At 36.4% G+C, this 21,961-nt stretch overlaps 1 long non-coding RNA gene across 1 annotated transcript in view; it reads left to right on the plus strand.

Annotated features, from left to right (window-relative positions):
* The window catches only part of LOC116965099, a 55,930-nt gene that overhangs the window by 18,515 nt on the left and 15,454 nt on the right, over positions 1-21,961 (plus strand). The window contains exon 2 of the long non-coding RNA XR_004409147.1: positions 14,839-14,884. This is a non-coding gene — a long non-coding RNA (uncharacterized LOC116965099). The remainder of the gene's footprint in view (positions 1-14,838; positions 14,885-21,961) is intronic.

Below are 21,961 nucleotides of genomic sequence, written 5' to 3' on the forward strand. Positions count from 1 at the left end.
AAGTAATTTCTAATGTGTTGTTGTTCCATTCCTCTGTTTAATTCACAATGTTGACTTCATAGTAATGGCTGTCGATTCAGTGTGCTGAGTTCAAGAACTGATTGTTGTTTGTAGCTCAAAGCCTGTTTATTCTGATGTGACTCTGGCTGCTCAGGTGACATCAGCACCCTATTTGTGTAATCTTTCCCAGTATGGTAAAGTAACACATGTAAACAGCAGTTTTGTAATCATCTGCCTTTCTGTCTAAAGATGTCAAATTCTCATTTCAACTGATGCAGCATTCACAGCCTTTTTGATTTAAATGGAACTATGTTGCTTTAAAACAATGGCAGAACTATCCTCTGTTTTTAATATGTTTTTGCGATTCTGAAACTGTACTTGCTGTGTTGTAGCTACTTGAGTAGCCACAGAAAAATGATGGGCTGTTTGTAGTACCTGCAATTTAACATGTGCTCAATGTTTTCAGTATTAAGTTCATAATATTGTTTTACTTTTCTGTAACTACTTCTGTTTTTGAGAAGTTAGGACTATTTTTTCACTTCCCAGCCTGCTTTTAATTACAGTGAGACAACAGTAGGCTTTTGACAAATTCTATCAAAAAAGCAGATTTATGCTTCTATCCTTAGAAAGAATATTTCTTGAGCTGTTGCATAAATGTGCTAGATATTAAAGTTGATATATATTTCCACTGAAATGAAATCTTCCACTTAAAGGTGTAGTAAAAAAAGAATAAATGTTTCCTCATGCAGCTCCAGCTGCAGGACTGATGTATAAATGGATAGGGGAAAAAGTGACAATTTGCTTTCAAAGGATTTGGTAATCAAGAACTGTGTTTTGTTTTGTTCTGCTTTTTTCTCTACTGAGGAAAATTCCATGCATAACTACAGCATACACATTGCATCAAGGTATGCCTTTCTATTTTTATCTAAGTTGTCTTCCATGTTTCCCATCCAAAATGTCCTTATAAGACTTACAATCATTCCCAATTATTATAGTCACTATTTCTGTCTCTGAAGAAAGATCTTTGTGATATTTCACATCTCCAGTCATGTTCCTGGTTTAACAGGCTCCATCTTCTCCAATGCAATAATTAAAAGATCTACATGTTTCTGTTCGTTACAGGGGGATATTTCAGTATTGTGTTTTACTTGATTTCTTGTGTATTTCTTGTGTAGCTTCTTTCAAGAAGCATCTTACAATCACCATGTGGTTAATCTGTCTACTTTGTCTTCAATCAGTGCCTGTTAAACAACTGAGTGCCTTTATTGACAAGGGCAGGGAGACGCTCCCATGCCTACCAGACTTTTGCAGCAGATGTTGTTTAACAAGGACATTTTGACTCATTTAAATATGAGTTTGCAGAGGTGAGACCTGATGTGGTAAGAGCCAGTAGCTGAAGGGGTATGGTGGAAAGCAAAAGCACTATTTCCTCCCAACCCTTTCTCTCAAGCTATGTTGACTCTAAGATCAAGCAACGTAGGAGGCAGAGATAGTGAAAATGGAGCCAGAGTACGGAAAAGCTTTCTTTCCAGTTTGGCCAGACAATAGTAGAATGAGAACCAGTGTGTTGGAGCTATTTGGAACTCCAGAGAGGAAGGGGGGAGAATAACATCACGGATGCCTGTTCTTCCCTCCTGTGTGTAAAGAAAGTAGGGAACAGGATGCTGGTAACATGGAGCACATCTTCCTTCGTTTAAGTATTTGCATCTCCTGCAGCTCACAAGTGCAGAGAAATGTATCTGGGATTCTATGGAGTGTATCTCCTTGGTTTTTTTTTTTAGTTTGTTCAAGAAGAATGTATATCCAAAGAGCTGAATTAGAGAAACAGTTTGTTCACATGTAAGGGATTCTCTTCCATCTTGTACAAAAAAGTCATCTATAGTTATCTAGTTATCTGTAACAATAAATACCTGTGTAAATGTGTTATCAGAAGCATGTTACTAGTTTAGTAATTCCCTGGTTTAGTAGTGAACTCTAAGGCAGATAATTCGTTGCAGTGAAAGGGTAGGAATTTTGTCTCTCAGGCCAAATGAATCAGGGTGTGGCACAACTTCCAACTCCATGGAAATACAGAGCTATTTGTCAGTCTTGCACACCCCTGCTTTCCCAGTTACAGGTATAATAAAGACAGGTGTATCTTTCTGAATATTCGTAACATAAATATATTAGGTTTTATCTGAGCTAAAGCTGTCCCCACAATAGCATGAAGAAAGGAAGAGTACATAGACTGTCTTTCCACTGGATGTCACTCTTAGCTTAGATCTGTGGTAGCTAAATCGTAAGGCATTGTCTCCATAAACCTGATACCTATTTGTTTGTTGCTTGGGGTTGTTTTTTTTTTTTTAGGTGAAGTTTTAAAGAGGTTTATTTAACCTTATAGCTTTAAGAATTATTTCTTTAAGATTTACATTTTTGTTAAGGAGGAAAAAAGTAGTGCTTAAAATGTTAACGTTAATCTGTGGAGTTAGTTTTTACTTGTGTGGTTCTAGTGTATTTCTTATTAGGGGTGAATTTGTGAAACTTAATAGTGTAGAGAAGCACTTGAATAAGATTCTCAGGTACTAAGAGAATGTATTAATATGAGTCTATTACAAGCAATTTCCCTGTGCTTGGTAGCCCTGATACTCTACAATAAATTTTTCTTTTCCTTTGATATTTAACCTTTCTGTATTTAGTCTCTTTGCTTTTTTTTTTTTTTTTTTTTTTTTAATAAAGTTAGTGAATAAAAAGCTTCTGCTAAAAAGATGTCTGCAAAAACATCGTAATTTAGGTATACAGATGCAGATATCAATGGAAAACTAATCCTTAACATTGAACTTCCCAGTTTATACCTTACAGATTGGCTTCCAGTGATTGCAGGGAGTGTTATTCTCTGGATCCAGAAGCGGCATCCTTCACTAGATGAAAGTATGTTCCAACATGCCAATCCTGTTTCTATTTCTTAATGCCCTTGGAACAGTAGGATCTCTGTGGATCATAGTGGGATACCGTGGGACTGATACCAGTACAGTGTTTGCATCTCAATCCTCAGCAGAGCCTCTGCGTACACAAGTATGTGTTTATTATGTTTCATTTGGAGCATGCATAAATAAAGCCATTCCTTTCTCCAGTGTGAAGTGACGTGTGGGAGTTTTAGATTTTCTACAGTTTTGAGGCAGAAATGGCTAGCATGGAATGGACAAAATTGCATTTCTTTCCATCGTTCACTGCCCATTTCATATATTCAGTATACGAGAGAGATTTGACCCTAGTAAATATACTCCTGAAAGTCATTTTAGGTTATGCTAATGAGCTAAACTGCTCATTAACTGATGTTCTGTAATGCTCCATTAGAAGCAGCAATTTAAAATGTGTAACACATAGGTTTTGTTTGCCTGTGTTCCATTAAATTGTTACAGGATGCTTCCGATTCTGTGGCATTTTATTTTGCACTACTCCTGAGGGTCACACAGAACATCACACAGCTGTCCCTCTATAATTACATTTCAATGACACAACTCAGATGTTTGGCTCTTTGGCTCCACACTAACAATGTCAGCATATATTGGCCACAAATGAGCTTTGAAATTAACATTCATTTAAGGTGATTTGTGAAGTTCATGTCTTTAATATTTAAATGTCACATTAGTTTGATTCAAAGTCAGAGCAGAGGGGGCAAAATTTATATGGATTCAGGAATCTCCTCTTCCTTCTCTGTGACCACTTATCACAGTAAACACTTATGTGGGCTGAAAGTGAAGCACCAAAGCTGAGTTTGGAAGTTCTGTACTATGATGGCTTTTGCTCCCACAGAGCTAGTTTGAACAGCTGATGCAAGTTTGAACAGCTAGAAACAATAGAGAGATTAAGTATGCCAATCTGTTTGAATTTACTAAGTTTTCCAATTGTCAGTAACGTTTATCCTGTGTGTGTCCTGTACATGCCAAATCACTGTATTTGTATTCCAATCTCATCTGTGAGTTATTGTGCAAACATAAGCAGGCCTAATCTATTGCAGCTTATACATGGCCCTTGGCTGCCTTCCTTGCTTTGGCCTTTTAGGCACTGACAAGGCTGATTTCTTGTCAGTGTCTGCTAAAGAGATGGATGATAGATTGTGCATGGCCACCTGACCCCTCGTACAGCCTTTGGAGTTGGGAACAAATGAAAGGATAATTAAAGAGCACATGGGATGTAGAACATGTGCTTGTAGAACATCTGCATGAACACCAAGAAACCCCACCCAGTGAGCAGTGACTTCGATTATTTGTTGAGGTATCTGCTCTGCTAAGTGCAGTGAGGAATCTAGCATCTTTTTGTTCATGCCAAGTGAAGTGATTTGATACTATGGCACTTCGGTTTCATGTTACTCCTATACAGACCTTTTGTTCCTGTTTCAAGAATATACTTTTAATTTTTATATTTAGTTTTCTTTGACATTTCTATTGAGCATGTTGGCAATGATGATGATTGCTGTATTTGATGTTAGTATTTGAGTATTCAGGATCTACAAATACTCCTCAGACCCTACAATCAGATTCACTTTAGGGGAGGCTATTGGTAAATGTTGCAGCAGTGTTTTCATGCCTGGTCTCCAGCTAAGAAGGAGTTGTTCCATTCAGAGGTAAAAGACAGTACAAGGCAGCTTAAACAAACCAGTTTTCATTTCCTCTCTTGAATCCATTAGCTTTCAAAAACTTTTATATTATCCTTTGTAAAAAGCATAGTCTTTGGCATTCACTTTGTAAAGCTCATGTTCCCTAGCAGTTACAGGATGATTGACCCTCCAATTCTAGCTCTGCAATCTTTTTCTCTTGGAGGAACTTTGAGCAAAACAGTGGCTATCAATAGTTTAGTCTTGCACTGTTTGAATTCTGGGCATAGCATATGATCTAACTATAGATTATTTATAAGATAAGTTTAACTCTTTAACTCCTATTTGTATTTTGAAATACAAAATAAAAATTGTATCTTGAAATAATTATATTCTGAGCAGCTTCAGCCTTCAGAGTTGTGCTTGGAATGTGTATTTGGGTCATTCACTAAAAATGAGAAGCTAACATACAATCTGATCAAACAGGCATTTACTGATGAGAAGAGACACTGAATATTTAGGCTTTTATGTGCAACTGGTAAAATTACTCCTCTCAGTTTTGGTGTTTTTTGTTTTTTTTTTTTTTTAATAAGTATAAAAGTAAACTTAAAACTTTTCTCTCTTTGTCCATCCATAATTGCTTAATTTTCAGGATGTGTGGTTACTCCATCTTATCCTGGACATATGTTTGCATAAGGCATTGAAATGCTAATTTTTAATGGGCTCGATTGTATGAATATCAGTCATCATGATTTTCCTGTTGAAATGCAGAAGTTTATAAGCACTATCCTCCCTCCTTTTTTCACCTTCCCTCTGGCAAAAGAGAGACATGAACTGAATGGTATGTTATAGCTCTACAGAACAGTTCCTGTATCAGTTTTTATAAAGGGAAGCTCTTGAGGGGCTATTTCTGTTATATTCACAATACTTGCTACATTCATTTATATGCTCGTTAAGTCTTTTAAAAAGAATTGTTGCAAATGTATTTCTTTACATTTCTAATATTGAAGACAAAACTCTGCACAACTGATGATAAAGAAAAATGGTGTGATTAGAGGATAATATCACAGATGGTGCTTGGTATTTGCTTCTGTGCTGGAATAGCATCCCTTAATGTGTGAATACTGCCTGAACCTTGCCAGAGGGGAGGCCTAAGGAGCTGATGGAGTCATGCAGGCCTGGAGCTTAGCTGGAGATACAGTAATGCTTTCCTATGCGATCATGTAGATAAGTTGTTCCATTAAATACTGCTCATTTGTTAAGTTTGATTATGTTTCAGTAATAGGGTATTTAGTATTTTGTTTAGACCGTAACTGATTTGTTACCATTTTAAACTGAAAGAAGTTGTACTCTTTTCTTACATTTGGGAATATGTCTTACAGTATTTTTGAGTGTGAGTTCAGATGTAGTAGTAGCAACAGTGGACTGTGTCTAGGTATTGGAAAAAATATATATGTATTAATATTTATCTGATAGAGCTTCCGAAGAGTAGATGCTTCATCTGGAATAAGTATATAAACAAAGTCCTGGAGGGAAAGAGGGCTTAAAAAGTTGACAAATAGATGCTTTACAGAAAGAAAAACTGTGTCTATAGTTGTCTGTCTTATCTCTTACTCTGGAAATTAATGACAGGAATCTCCCCGAACAGCAGTGGAATCTATATATTATTTTTTTCCCCTGAATTGCACAGCAATTCATAAACAAATACTGGAGTGGCATTTAGATGTTTTTACACACTGGCAATGTGTAAATTTTCCTTCTGCAGGTAGTGATCCAAACACATGGATTAGTAGCACAGTGAATCTCTCTGCTGGTGCAGGAGCTTGTTGCTAAGAGTCAGCCTGGAAGGTATTGATCCAGCATGCTGTCACAATTCACTGTGGGAATCGTTTTAAGAATGAAACATAGCAGTCTATGAGAAATTATTTAGTTCATCTCAGAAGAAAATGTACATATGAGGAAATGCAGCACAGTGTTGCTAACCACATCTGTGTTTTCTACATCATGTAAAGAAAGAAGGCTGATGCACTGGTAACTGAATTACCAGGTAATTTCCTGATTTGTAGGTAAGAAGAGATTAATAGGTATGCTATGTTCATGGTACTGTCTAGGAAACGTGCAACAGCAGGGTGCAAAAGTGTGTGTGTTTGATACCACATTTAGGGTATTTAGATACTGTATTTGCAGGCACCTGTAATTCTGTTCTGACGAGCAGTATTCTGACCAACACTTTTAATGACTTCCCAGATTAAACGATTAAACTGGATATAGACGTCATTTTAGAAATGCTCTCCTGGAGCCAGAATTAAGATACATGGGTTAAATTAAATTGCTGCATTCCGGCAGGTGCTAACTGTATGAAAAATGGAGAATTTCCCCCTCTACATTTGACAAATCTAATACGATTCACAGGAATCAATTTTACATTTTACAGAATTGAAACAGGAAATAGAGCAATAGAAATCAATGTATTTCTGGTTTCATTGGAACTATCTGCAATTCTAAATATAGGTAAGAGTCCAGGTATATGTTACATCTAAACCGTGTGAACCCTTAGACACTTAAAGGAGGATAAGGTGGCAGAAGTAAAGAAAAAAGAATGAATTGTACTCCTAGTTATGCTTGGGGGTTCCTGAAATGATGGAAGGATAGGATATTTTGCATTAAGAATGTCATCTACGGCATCATTATGTATTTTCCTCCTGTGCTTTGGTGTATGAGGTCCATTCCATGTTAATTATGTTAGAAACAACTTGTCACTGTTCCAACTTAGATTCTCCTTTGACTCTCTTGGAATATCTGGCTGATTACCAGTCATAGATGCCATCTTTTTACTTGCTCTTGCATTTATAGTTTACATTAATATTACTTTTTATTACTCTTGTATGCATTAATTTAGAACAGGTCTCGCTGATGTTTCAATAGCAACAGGGATTTTCAGAGTGGTTGTTTTTTTTGGTTTTTAACAATTACTTGTTTGAGAACTACAGTTACAACTTTGGGTTATGATTTCTGTCTTGAAAATGCCCTAAATATAGTACTGACTTATTTTTACCCTTTTGCTTCGTTATTTCACCTCTTAAAGTATGTTCAGCATCTTAATGGGAGTCTTAAAGTTTTTCTTTTTTAAGTTGTTGTTCTTTTCTAAGTTGGCAGTAGAAAGAAGAGGAAACAGCTTCTCTGTTTTTAAGTGGACTACCGAACAAAAAGCAATGACCCTACTATATCAACGTTATTTTTCTTAAGTTAGACTTTCTGGCCTCCCCCCCTTAGGCCTCCAGTGAGTGCAGAATTAAATTAATAGTGTAGTAAGAAAATGGCTGAAGGACTGCTACTGAATACTCAAGCTTTGTAAAATCAGTTTTCTTAATTTTCTGTCTATGTTGAATTTCTATTGTTTTCTTCATAAGGAACAGTTAGATGACATAATAAAGTAACAAAAGTGTTGTTACTTTGCATTGTATGTTCCACAGCAAGTACCTCTGTCACTTCTCTTATTAAATAGTGATCATCAATGCAGTGTTGTGGAATGAGGGTGTGAAACTTCAGAGGTTTCTGGTTTGGTCTCTTAGAAACGCAGAAATACCAACTGACATAAATTCAGTTTTAGAATCCCTTTTGGGAAAGCTATCAACTTCTGACATTTCTAGTCACTTACTTTACAGATCAAAAAGAGATTAAACTCTTCTTTTCGCAGCTTTCCTGTCAATGTTCTTGCAATGTTATCTTCGTAGGATTCTAGGGAATAATAGTCTTAATTTTTTTGAATCTATTTTTTTTTGTTGCTGTTTACGTAAAACTGAGAGATTTATTTTTTTCTGACTGACTTGGTGCATATAAAGAGATTACCACATTTCCTAGGCAAATGAGTCAAAAAGTCTATACCACCTATCCTGCCTTCATGGTAGAAGGATCTATCTGTTATCAAAGTAACTTATATGAGACCTATCCTTGAGATCTTTTTAAGAATATTTATTTTCCTATTTAAATACTGGGGAATGTTTGAACATAAATCCTGTTTAGCATTTTTCCTACCTTCTGGGGAGATGATTTAACCGCTGAGCTCTTCTTTTTACACCTTCAACTCAAGTTTTTCAATTATGTCAACACAGTGGAGGCAGGACTGGGCATGGATCAAAGGTTGATGCAGAGAGATAGGGATAAATTTCTAAATGGTGGAAAAGAGAAGCTGCAACCTTTGTCCTCACATATATACAGGACCAAAATTTCTCCTTATACACCAGGAGTCCTTTTTTTGACAGAAGCTATAATAAAAGTACAGTAAAATCTGTCTGTTTTTTCTGTGTTGTTCCTGTTCTCCCCTCCCCCTCCACACACTCCCCCTCCTTCCCCCCCACCATTTTCTGCTGAAGTTTTTTCTTGTTAAAAATTTCATAAACATTTCTAATACCAACCTATCCAGCAAACAAGAAAATGCATGTAGTGAAATTTGTTTTTATCAATCAAATGCTGTATCGGACAATCTAATTGTGTGGAGAAATAACATAGGATATATTATCTAATTTCTACTGATGGGTGGCAGGAACACAGAAGTCTGTACAGTGCTGTAGTCATAATCTGTAACTCTGGTTATAGAGTAGCTTTTGTCATGCTGAGAGGTAAATCCAGTGTCATTGCTTGGGTTATTTTACCGGTTTTACTAATGACTTTTCCTCAGTGATCAATTTACCTGGATTATGAAGCTGGCTTGCTGGAACAGAGTATTTGCAAAATGGACAGAACCTAATAGGATGTATAAGACTCCCTATGTATAGGGAGGAGGATGTATGCTAACCTTCCTCTAGAAAAAGTGAGAAATGGCCTCCATTCACTAGGCAAAGCTCACACTTGCTCTAATGAATGTGTAAAATTGGAATTGTTAAAAATAATAATCAAACTCTGTAAAAAGCTGGACCTTGTTAAAGTTGTGTTGGCTTTTGCATGAATCGGAAGGTTAAATAACCTAAAAGGTTTGCAGTGAGCTGCAAGAGAAACTTGCCGTCATGAAGATTTTGTGGATATTCTTGTGCGCAGTGATGTGTATCTGGATTACTGCTAATGCTGTAAAAAGCACGGTTGAGTCAACTTAAATTTTCCTAGTGCGTTAAACCAAAGAACGTTAGCCAAGCTTGCCTGCTGACAATAGCATTACAAGCTCATTTTTCTAGTTAAGATTTAACGGTATTCACGTTTTCCTTGGCACTATATTAATTAAACAACTGTGATGCTGCTCAAGCTGCAGATCAAGTCCAGAAAACAGGAAAAAAAATGATTCATAACTAGGCTATTAACCCAAAGAGAGTAATAAGACATTCTAAGTCTATTCCCTGTTTCAGTTCTGGGCTTTGAAATTGTTGTTGAATCAGAACACGACTGGACTGTAGTCTTTGGTCTGTTTCAGGTAATTCTGATTCCAGTATTGAAGGTCCTAAAGCAATTAATGATAACACAGGTATCTAGGACAGCTAGCTTGGATCATACTCTCATTACATTTTCAGATGTCACCAAAGCTTTATTTAGAAACTGAAGAATTGCTTGGGCCATAGTGACTCGGAAATTGCAGGTGCTCAGGAAACTGCTTATGACAAGAGCATGACCTCCTTTATGCCAAAAGATCCCAGAAAGGTTTACAGACAAATGTAGAACTCTGCATTGAGCTAACTAGCTTCCATGTCAGTGAAGTTTAATCAGGTTGAAAGGCTGAGAGCACAGGCAATTGTGAAAAACTTCCTTAAACTTGTGAGATTCATTAACTTTAATGCTGTTTCTAATGGTGCCACTGACAGGAATGATCCTGCTCAGGTCACTTAATTTACTTTTATAAGAGATCCTTTGTTGTACAATTGCAAAGAGTTATTAAAAGATCCCTGATTTACTAGTTTATAATGTACATAGGTAGAAAAAAAACTTGAGCTAAACTCTTATTTTTATAGTGATTTACATGGGAGACCCTCATCTATCATTACTCTAATGGATGTCTATGTGAACATAAATCCTAGAATGATCTGTTTTCACATATTTCTACCTGAAATACTTTTTGAAAAACGGTAGCAGTTGGTATCAACTAAGATACGAGGTATATTTGAAAGAATGAACCCAGAATTCAGTTGTTTTCTGTTACTTTTATACACATAAATTTAATTATTGTTTTTTGTTCTGCTATCGAAGTTCTTTGCCGTGTCACTAGGCCTGTTTTCTCCATGTTGGCTTTACTGGAGATTGAAGCCTATATTGTTAGTGTGTAATAGTTCATTTTGCATTAAATCCGGTGGTCTTGGTGTGACCAAGAAATGAAGGAAACAATATGGAATGGGAGAATGGGCCCTAACATTCAAGTATATATTTTTTAAAATAACGGTTGGGGCTTTTTAATGTGGTAATTAAAACTAAATAACCTTTAGACCATACTTGAATCCAGTGAGATTTGATTTCAAAGTTACTTTAAAGGAAGTTCTGTAACTTAAAAAAAATGTGCTCTGTTAATTTAATGGTTTAATACATTTAAATTAAGTAATTTGAAAGAAAATCACTTTGCAATCTCTTTGAAACTTGCTTCCATTGGTTTCTAATGGGACTTGAATTCTTCTCCAGATATAATCTGTTTCAAGAGGGTGGCTTCTCATTACATTTCAAGGACTTAACTCCTTTTTTCCTTAATATCATGCTCTTGGCAGCTAGTATATAGCAGCTTCTTGTTTCAGTAGTAAGCTGCTTTTTAAAAATAACACTGAAGCTTTGTGAAGTTTGCGTATGGGCACTTCTTGATGACTAAACTGAGGATTATCGAATATCTGAAATGTTTGTAGTATTCAAAGGGGATCTCGAAATCTCTGGGTTTGTTTGCCTTTCCTGGATCTGAGGAAAATGTCTGGGGGGTTGAAGATCAAGGATGAGAAAATGGGTGGGTGCTTGCTGTGTTTAGTTGCTGTCATTTTTTGTTTTTGTTTTTGTTTTTTTTTTTTTTTTTTAATTTATCAGCCATTATTGCACAAAGCATGTAAGAAAGGGCTGAGTGGGGCTGCAGTGCTGATGTCACTTATGTCAAGAAGTCTGTATGCAGTATTTCCACATTGATTGTTCAAAACCCTGCAGTACACCCTGGGAGAAATACTGATGGTTTCTTGCTATGTGAGAAGATTGTTTCCAGTGCCTGATGCTGGTGCATAAATGTCTGTTTTATAGTGTATTTAGAATGACTCCTGCTCCTCAAACACAGTGGAGACTGTATACCTTAGTGTTGTTCTATTTCAATTCTATTTTTAAAACTGCCTTTAAGTAGATGTAGATGATTCTGCAGTGTCTGAAAGGACAGAGCTTGCAGGGTGTCTCATTAGACTGCTTATGTGTTTTTGTTTGGCTTGGAAAAGTACAGTGAAAGGGGATGTGACAAACTTGCCTTCTTTTGTAACTGGGAAGTCAGGTGGTACGCTTCCGATAAAATGACACTTCCACTTCAACTAAACACTATCAGAAAACAGTTTTGTCCCATCAAACATGAAATAGTATTATGTTTCCTTTATTAATTTGGTCTGTGGTTTTATATATTGATTCATTTAAAGAATAAAGATTGACAGCCATGTATGATAGGAAAAATGACTGCAGAAGATCTGAAGATAGTTACCATTCTTGGATGAATTAAGTTTGATTTAGTCTGATTTTTATAACCTGTGTGTAAACACTGACTTGGCTGTAATTCTGCATGCAAGCTCTTGGACTGTTAAAATGCTTCTTGCCCTTAAAAACTACAGTCCTATCAGCTGGCTGCTTTTCAAGAGTTAAGTTATGTTACTATCTGTGCCACAGAGAGACATGATTATTCGGTGTAGTCTTCATCTTCCATCCTTGGCTTACTGAAAAATATATTTGCCTACCCTTCCAATATTCAGACTATACTGTATAACATCCCTGATGGGTGTTTTGGATGCCTGTATGCTCTGGGATATGCAAACTGATGTTGGGACCTCATTTTTTCCATCTTTTGTAATAATGCATCGTTAGTCTCGGAAGGTCATTGATGCCAGAGTTTTAGATTGCTGCCCTATGAAGCACTAGTAGTAAAGGTGTAAACCACATTAAAATCTTGATTTGGATGCTCCTATTAACTAGAGTTGTTTTTCTTGAAAGGTGGTGTTGCTGAGTGTTGCAAACATTTGTGTGATGGTTTACAACAGAGCTTTGCACTGAAATAGTGAAAAAATACCCTGGTTGAATGATTGTAGCAGTCCAAGATAAGTTATGAAACTAGCCTGTATGAAAGGGAACATCCTAGTCCCATCAGATGCATATGGGAAAAATCCAGAATATAACAGTGAATATATTATAGGTGGGATGACCTAATAAAATACAGGGGAATAATATAGAGCTGTCTGATGTAGTATTTTTGCTAACAGATAGTAGTGGAATGAGGACAGCGGGTCATCTAATGTGACTGACAGAAAAGGTGGCCTGGAGATTCAGACAGCAGAGTCAAGGGAGCAGAGCAAAAATAACCAAAAAGTGAATTTAACAGCTGTTCTTCCTTAAACCCATGCTGGCCGATTTTGAAAGAAGAGATGGGATGATGTGTCTCCCCTTGTGTCTCTTTTTTTGGGATGGCTGTCACCTGCTTCAGTTCTGGACTTTATTTATTCTAAAGGTTAGAAAGGAAAAAAATGGGAGTATTACTCCTGTCTTGGTGCAGATTTTATGTTAAACTGTCCCTTTTTCTAGAAATCTCAGTGCATCAGGATCTGTGAAAAATTATATACTCTGTAGTGTAACAGTTTCAGATGTATGCTCAGATATATGTAAATAGTAAATAGCATTACTCTTTTGTGTGCTGTAACAGTAGATCTACTGCATACTAGATTGTAGTCAGTAGAATCCAACTGCCTGAACAAACTAATTGATAGGAACTCTCCCAAAGAAAGAAAATGTTTGCATATAGCCTATTCCAAAATAATAAACAGATTTGAATTCCTTCTTTTAAGACATTACTTCGTGTTTTATTGGATTGTTAATCTTGCTATACTTTCTTCTTATGTATACAATAAGTAAAGGAAAGAATAAGTGGATTTATCTCTTGAACAGTATACTAGGAGTGCAATTGAAAGTGCAATACAGTATCATTCATCACAGATGCTTTCACATGTTGACGTATGGCTGGGCCTGAGTAAAATTCTTTTCTTCTCTTGGTAAGCAAGCAAGTGAAGTTGCATGTGTTTATTATCCTCATCTAGAAAAAAGTTATCTTAACCGATAATTTCAGGTAATTTAATTTCCTTCTTCCTTCCCTCCCCCAACGTATACTGACAATTGCTTTTTGTTGCTGGTATTTCCTATATAATTTTGAATCGCAATATTATAATGAGGAAATCTGTCTTTTAATTCTGTTTTGCAAGGTCAACATGCTCCCTTTAAAACTGTCTGATATAGTAGGAAGCCATTTCTTTGTGACTGTCAAGATGGAGAAAGACAAAACTAGGGTCTGTGGCAGACTGTCTGATGAGCTATAATATTAATCAAAGAACAGATTTGCTTGTAAAACACATTTCTCAGGACATTGCCATTAGTAGGGAATAAAATTCTCCTACTACACCTTGAGTTCCTCAGTGGTTATTACAGCAGTTGCAATCTTATTCCTTAAGTTTAAACTATTAGAGAAGCACAACTTGAAAACTGTGATGGATAAAACAGCAAATTGAAGGGGAACATATCTGCTCTCCTATTGTTTCAGTCTTCTGATTTGATTTCTGTAAGAACACTCTCCACTAGTGACAGGTAAATCCCCAAACTAATTTACTTACTTTGTCTTCAGCTACTTCATTGAAAACTAATCTTGTTTGGGTTTCGGTTTTGTTCTATTTTTTCCCCCTAAAGGAACTTGTGCACAGGTAAATATTACACTGGTGGTTTCAATCTTGACCCTTTGTAATATCATGTAAGAGAGTGGTTTCTTAAAAAAAAAAAAAAAAATTACTCACAGGAATTCCACAACCAAAATACCGTGATTTTACACATTGACAATTCTGATGTTAAAAGAAAATGTGTGTGTTTTAATTGTGCTCTGGCTTTTTAATTAAACCAATATATAGTCTCCATTAGCATTCCACTGCTGAAAGGAAAAGAAAGATACAAAAACATTCATGAAAGGGTGTAATTTCTGAATTTATTCAAATGCCAGAGCAGGAGATAAGAATCAAGTCCTGAATGTTTTAGGAAGTTTGCTTAACTGATGGATGGGGTTTGAAAGTGAAGATGATTCTTTCTCTTTTATTTCTGTGCAGCTCCTCTTCCACAAAGAAGTTAACTAATGTCCAGCATGCTTTTATGGTAAGTGTTTGGATTTTTTTAGACAGAGAGACATTGGATAAAATTTAGCTCAGCATCTGAACTTATAGCTGCTTTAGTTGAATATAGCTTAAGACTTTTTGAAAATTGCATGCTAGTTCACAAATACTTCTGTCTGAAGTCCCAGGTGTCAGATTCCTACCCATACTCTTATCTTTATAAACTAGAACTGTTTGTGCACAGAGTCCATGGGCACTAGATGTCTATAATCATATAACTACACTGAGATACAATGGATGTACATGCTTCAAGTTAAATACATTGATATTGAGGACTAGTAAAAGAACAGAAATTTTCCTTCAAATCGAATCTCCATGTATAGGCCTGTTTAGTATTCTAAAAGCTCTTTTGAAGAAATTTAAAAATTTCTCCTTGAGTAGATTTTTAAATTAGCTTTTCTTTTATAGGCTGCAGATGCATAAATAAAAGGATGTGCTGGGTGCAGAGGCAAAGCACTGCTGGCATTTTAGGACTGTTATCAATTTGAGAACCACCATTAATTCTGCCCTCTCTTCTTAAGTTATTCAGTGCATGTGTTATACAGAGCTTTCTATGTTTTCATCCATTTATCTCTGTCTCTGGACATAACAGTTACTTAAATGCTGGAATTTTAATTAATTGTGGGAAAAGGAAAAAAAAAGTTTGTGTATCAGTTACCTCCAATTTCAGCAGTGCAATCTTATTGAGATGCATAATTTGCATCAGTGTCATCTGTGTCAGAATTCAGAAAGGATGGTAATATAGCATAATGTTATACATAAAGAAATAGGTTAAGGAGGAAAGGGCACTATTCATGTGTATAGAGACGTTAATAAAATCAGATAATCACTTCTCTGTGAAGCAATTTTTGAATGAAAAATATGTCCCTCTGCTCTTGCTTCTATTACCCTGAAAGTTAGGAAGTGATTTAACTTGCCTTTGGAGCCCTTTGTATGTGATGCTAGCTCATCTCTTAGCATTAGTATCCAGCTGTTTCTTGGGAAAATGGGTGACCTAAGCAGCAACTAGACTGGAACCCTCTGGCAGCAGTTCAGATAGTCTACCACCTGAGCCACGAGACCTGGGATCAGTATTAGACATAAAGGGAGAAATTATTCTGTGCTCAAAGCATAAGTCTCAGTATACAGGTTTGTACACTGTGTAAAATATTGTATTTTAAAATGCAAAGATAAACTTTGGATTGAGATGAATTCTTTAAAATCATATATTTAAGATGGAGGCTGGGAGGACATGACTGAATGGGCATAAATAGAAGTAAGAGCAGCTCTGACTGCTTATAAGGTCCATTACAAGGAAAGCTAAGCATTGGAGCAGCTTGCCCACAGCAGTGATGTTGTCTCCATCATGGATGTTTCTCAAGGCCTGACTGGATAAAGCCCTGAACAAGCTGGTCTCATCTTACAGCTGAGTCTGCTGTGAGCTGGAGGCTGGGCTATGAGACCTCCCGAGGTCCTTTCTGCGCCAAGTTATTCTGTAATTCTGTCAGAGTGCCCCAAAGTGCACATAGCCTGACTCAGTGTGTCAGCATGCGGTTCTTCTCTTTGAAATTCTGCATTGTTTTTGACATGTGTCTAATTGTACTTGGGAGATATTCTTATCTTTAATACTTCATTGCTGTTACTATATGTGGATACATTTAAAGGAAATCAAGCCAATATCTGGGGAATATAGAGGGTTCCAATTTGAGTGTGTACATTTTAAATGGGTGATAATTGAGTCTTTCTGGACCTTCAGCCTGGCTATGTATTTCACACTGAAGGCTGCAAAAACACTGGAACAGACTTTGTAGGTTTCTCAGTCCACACCCATTCATTTGACAAAACCTGTAAACTGGTATAGTAAATGTAAATTGCTGGAAGTCCTTAAGTGCTTGTTAGCCTCCAGGAGGTATTCTGCCAGAGAACGCTTTCCCATAAAAGGCTTGCTTGGTTGATCTTCCAACCTATGATCTTAGTTTTGAATTTAAACCATTGGAGACTGTAAAATTGCATTGTCTTTTTTTTTTATTTTTTTTTGGTCTGTGTCTTTTTCCATGTCAGTAAGGCTTTTCACTTTTGAGAAGTTCCTCAGCCTTTTGCAGGTGGTATGTGCTTATCTCTGATTATTTTACAATTTCCCTCTTCAACGGTATGACTTTTACTTGGTTGGTATTATTTTATCAATACTAAGTGTCTGTACCAGTGTATTTCAGATAAACATATTACAGCCCATAATCATGCTTCAAAGAATTTACAAAGTATGTCAAGGATAGATAGGAGCAAGCTTTCAAATACCACATTCACTTAGAGCTTGATCTTTCAAAGTACTCCTGAGCATATTTGTATTTCTGCATGCAGGCATACTTGGAACAAGGAGGCATGAAAATGCAATTAAAAAACAGTATGAATTACAAGATTAAGTAAAAATACTTAACAGGTGGTAATTTAAGATTATCCCGAGTGATAGATCTAGAGAGCTAAAACTTCTCAGAAATATGGAAACACAGCTTCCATTTCTGTACTCCCAATCCTTCCCAAAACAGTCCAGTTCAAGAACATCATGCAAAGAAAGTGCTTCTGCATTAGAAATTAGTATCAAAGTTACCATGTATAGAGGAACTTTATAAGGGACCTTATGATATGTTAGATATCTTTCTGAGCCATTACAAGCAGCTATATAATTTGATCACTTTCATGTGTGTTTTTGAAGGTGCTGCATATAAAGTCAGTGTGTCTTCCTGGAAAAACGGTTTGGGAAATCATCTTTTTGCTTGATTTTTTATTATTTTTTAACAGTACGCTTTTTCATCTCCTTTCATATAAGAAAGATCTTAGTACTATCACACACTTAAAAACTACTACTGGTGCAGTTAACTCCCTGCCTCTGTTTAGTACCTGTAGGTAACAGAATTATTTTGTTTGCCTTTATTAATCTGGAAACCTCTAATGTGCCCAGCTGTAACTCTTGAAACAATTCTGATTGGGTCATAAACTTGTGTGTCAGAGGAAGTTACTGAAACTGGTAGGCTCTGTGCTGTTCTTTTGGAGAAAAAAAATAATACTGAAAGATAAAAGCAATGGAAAAGTCAGACAACGGATTCATTTGAAAGTTTCACAAATCTTCATTTTTGTCAGTTTTCACCTCAGTTTTTTTTTTAAGTGAAATTCTGGCTTCCTAGGAAAATAAATTCAAAAGTTTAGTGGGCCATCAGTACACCCCAAATCTGGTACCAGTCCTTCCTCTGACTCCACAATGATTCTGAAAATTTACAGTTATTCCTTTTGAGCTTATTCTGATCTCAGTGGTGGTGCAGACAAAATTTACAAGGCCATACTTGAGACAGAGAAAACCTTTCTATAGATCTCATCATGTAAGTTCCATTGTGGTAGAGAGATATTAATTGGAAATAAATTCCATGAGGCAAAGTGAGATCAAACTATACACCCTTTTATGCAAGTTCTGTCTGTTACTCTTCTGCCCAATGCAAAGGGTCCTTAGTGTGCTGCTTTGTTATTTTTCTCTTTATTCACTTATTTTATGGAGTTTCTAGTCTGTCTCAGGAAAATGTCGTTGTGTCAGCTACTAGCTGCTGCATTTTTGCTTGCATATGTACCCTTGGGACCTTTATGTATTTATAGCTGAAAGCTAGGTTGCCTTTGCTTCCATTTTTACGTGACAGATTTCCATTCATTTATTTTTCGGTTGTAGCATATTATATTTTCACTTCAGCATGCAGTGTGGTAAAACCAAACAGGAAAGGCGACCAAAACCAAGTAGTTACACTCTGTTGCTGTAGGCATGTCTTACAGTTTCCAAGAAAACTTAAATGCTAGGTAATAAGAGAACTCTACTTAAAGGTTACATATCTTGTTTTCAAGACTCAGAGGGCATCAATATTTTCAGTTTATGGGTATTCAAAAGACTATGTATATGACACCTCTTATTTATTTGCCTGGCCATAGAAGTTATATAAGGGTCATAACAGAAAAGTGTCCTTTGCACATAATTGACCATCTAGGTCCATACTTGAGATCTGTAAAATTAAGAAATTCACTTCGTCATATTCCTGCTAATTTTTGGTGGAGTTTATGTTCAGATTCAATTTGTTTGTGTAACGGTCCTATTCTTTGAACTCAGCTGGGTTGTAACTTCAGCTAGGTCAAATAAGGACACTGATTTTTCTAAAGTTACAGGATGATATGGTAGAAGAATCGCTCGAGTTGCCTATTTTGTTGGTTAATTTTCCTATGATTTAATTTAATTAAATTTAATCTCTTTGTAGTCTTTTTTCTGTGTGCCTGCGGGGTCAGCAACTTAAGCAACTTCAAAATATCTAGATTTTTTCTTTATAAAATAATAAAAAATATTGTTTTATTTGGAATTTATATATCTAATGTGATGTTATTAAAAATTTTGAAATTCAGATATGTGAAGATCTGGAACACTGCTATAAGAAGATCAATAGTGCCAAGAAACCCTGACTACTTTTAGGATGGAGCTTGATCTGTTTTAGAAGGAAGTATTAGATTATGGCTCCTTGGATATGATAGCCAGAGATCTTTCAATTCCGTATTCCTGTCTTTGGTGTTGATCTGGAAGTAGTCAGCATCAGAGATTTGTAGCAGTGGAGATGGGTAGCAGTGTTAAATTGGATGGCTTGTAGCTCATCTGGTGTGGTATTCACTCTTCAGTGGAGAGGGTAGAAGCAGAAACCGGAACAGTTGTATATATACGGTACTAATTGCCCAAAGAAATAATGAAAAAGTAAGAAAGCACTGGAGGAAACTAGAAAAGCAGAGTCCCAAAGTCCAAGGAGTAGGTAGAGAAAAAGCATGTCTGACTGACAGAACTAGACATTAAGCAGAGCATGGAGTTGCAGAAGACAGTATTTAGACTTGGCCAAATAGAAATCATTGGGTAAAGTGGATATTTGGAGCTCAGACTGCAGGGAATAAAAGAAAAAGCCCCAACTTGTCATGCAGTGAGAGCAGTCATCAAGAGTCAGTATTTCTATGCAGACTCATAGAAGCAGCAGGACACAGAAGAGAATATACTGAAGGGAATAAAGATGGGACTAAAGAATGGCTATAGAGAGAAAAGTGAGAAGATAGAGATGCTGTAATAGCACAAATGACCCCTCCAGGGTGCAGAAGGTATCAAATACAGTGCAAGTGAAAGAAGTGCTGGAACACAGGACACTGTTCTTCCAGCTATATCCAGTTTGAGGGCAACTACACCATTCATACAGAATTTAACAGATTCATACAGAAAGAACTAAGAAAATAACGGTGAACTCCAGTTGATTGTACCTATGCTAATCAGTGTACTTGTATGTAATGCTACCATGTTACTAGAAAAGCTTTGGTGGCATGAATGTTCAAAAAGTGAAGTTATCAAGAATGTTGAAAAAGTGAAGTTATCAAGGTTTTAGCAACCTGCATGATTTTAGCTTTAGCATTTGCTTCTACTTATACAACTACTAGGAAAATATGCATTTTGCTCTCTGCCAGACTACTGTAGGTATAATAGCACTGCAACTAAAAATATATTCAGAAAATATTTAATTTGGAATTAGTTAGATGCTCTGATATTGCAAGGATATATCTGATATTCTTTCAGAATGAGTGGATTAGTGAAGTAAATGAATGTTTGAAATTCTTGAAATCAAGAGACTTGATAAGAGACAGGGTGCGGCTGTATTTTCAGAATCCTTATGTAGACAACTTTTGCAAACTCAGAAGTGAATGGGGGGACTATTTTATCTCTGTAATGTTCTGATTCACATTATACCTTAAAGAATTTGTTTTATGTTGACTTTTAAAAGGACTGATATAACTGAATGCTATTGGTAATGTCTTTGCTTACAGGAGGTAAAACCATGCCTTACAGTCTGATTAGAGACTGTAAGTCATGTTGTGTTTGATTTAACATGCCTGCTTGATCCTCATTTGGAAACTGAATAGTCACTTTGAAAGTTTAATTCAAAGTTGAATGTTCTTGGCTTGCTGTTCTTTTTTGAAGACCCTAGAGAAGTAAGAGCCCCTCCTTGCCTTTGGTAAGGATGTTACATGCACTAAGAATGCCACCAGCACTCCCCGTGAGCATGCGGAGATTTTGGCTGTAAGATAAGTAGTATGATCCTGTATTACTGAGAAAGATAATGAGAAAGCAATAGGCAAAACCAGAGGTAGTGTCTTACTCCTCTTTTTGGTCATCCTTCTTCCCTGGTGGAATTGGTTTCACTGGATATAAAGCACATAGGTCCCCTGATGATGTAAATTTTTCCCCTGCTAGCTGCTAAGCTTCACCTTAATTGTAGCATAGGCATTACATTTGCAGGTTGCTTTGGATTTCATTATGTCTGTTGTTCATTTACCTGCTACTCATAAACATTACAGTGCAAACAATATGGAAAATGGCTAAAATGAAAAGCTCACCAAGCTGAAGGGGAGGAGGAGCAGAAAGAGCTGGATATGTACCAGATACATTCCTGTATCTGCCTTGTTTATTCATGACTATTAATAGAAAAATAGGGCATTAAGTGCACTCTAGCTAAAAGGCTTGGTAGTTTGAGAGTTTGTTTTTGTTTTTTAAATCAACGACTTTTTGAGGAGAAAATACATGTGTAGGGATGTAGTCAGTTTAATGGTACAAGCAGCTGGTAAGAATTTTTCTCAAAAGACATTGTAGGTGAGCTATACTGTATGTTTTAATATGAGGTTTTTTTACGGTTAGTTTCAAGGTAGCAGGAGAAGTATGCCTGTGTGCGCAAGTCTGGAATATTAACAGTGGTTATGGCACTAACAGAGTTTTACAAGCTTAGAATCCTTCTGTACTACTATCCAAAACTATACAATTTCAGAGCTATAAAAACCTGTTGAGACAGATAGGAAATTGTGTATCACATATGCACTACTTAGAAATAAAAAAATCCTTTTTGTTTTGGAATAATTGCACTTTTCTCAGCTTTTCCTATCCTGCCATCTCCGATGCCCCCTCAAGTAGTTAGGAAAGGAATGGAGAGGACAGAGAAGGGGCAGAACCTTGATGACACTGTGTTGCCTGCATGCTTCCCATTGT

Source organism: Tyto alba, unplaced genomic scaffold (genome assembly GCF_018691265.1).
Source record: "Tyto alba isolate M040663 unplaced genomic scaffold, T.alba_DEE_v4.0 Super-Scaffold_8, whole genome shotgun sequence".
NCBI classification, from domain to species: Eukaryota; Metazoa; Chordata; class Aves; order Strigiformes; family Tytonidae; genus Tyto; species Tyto alba.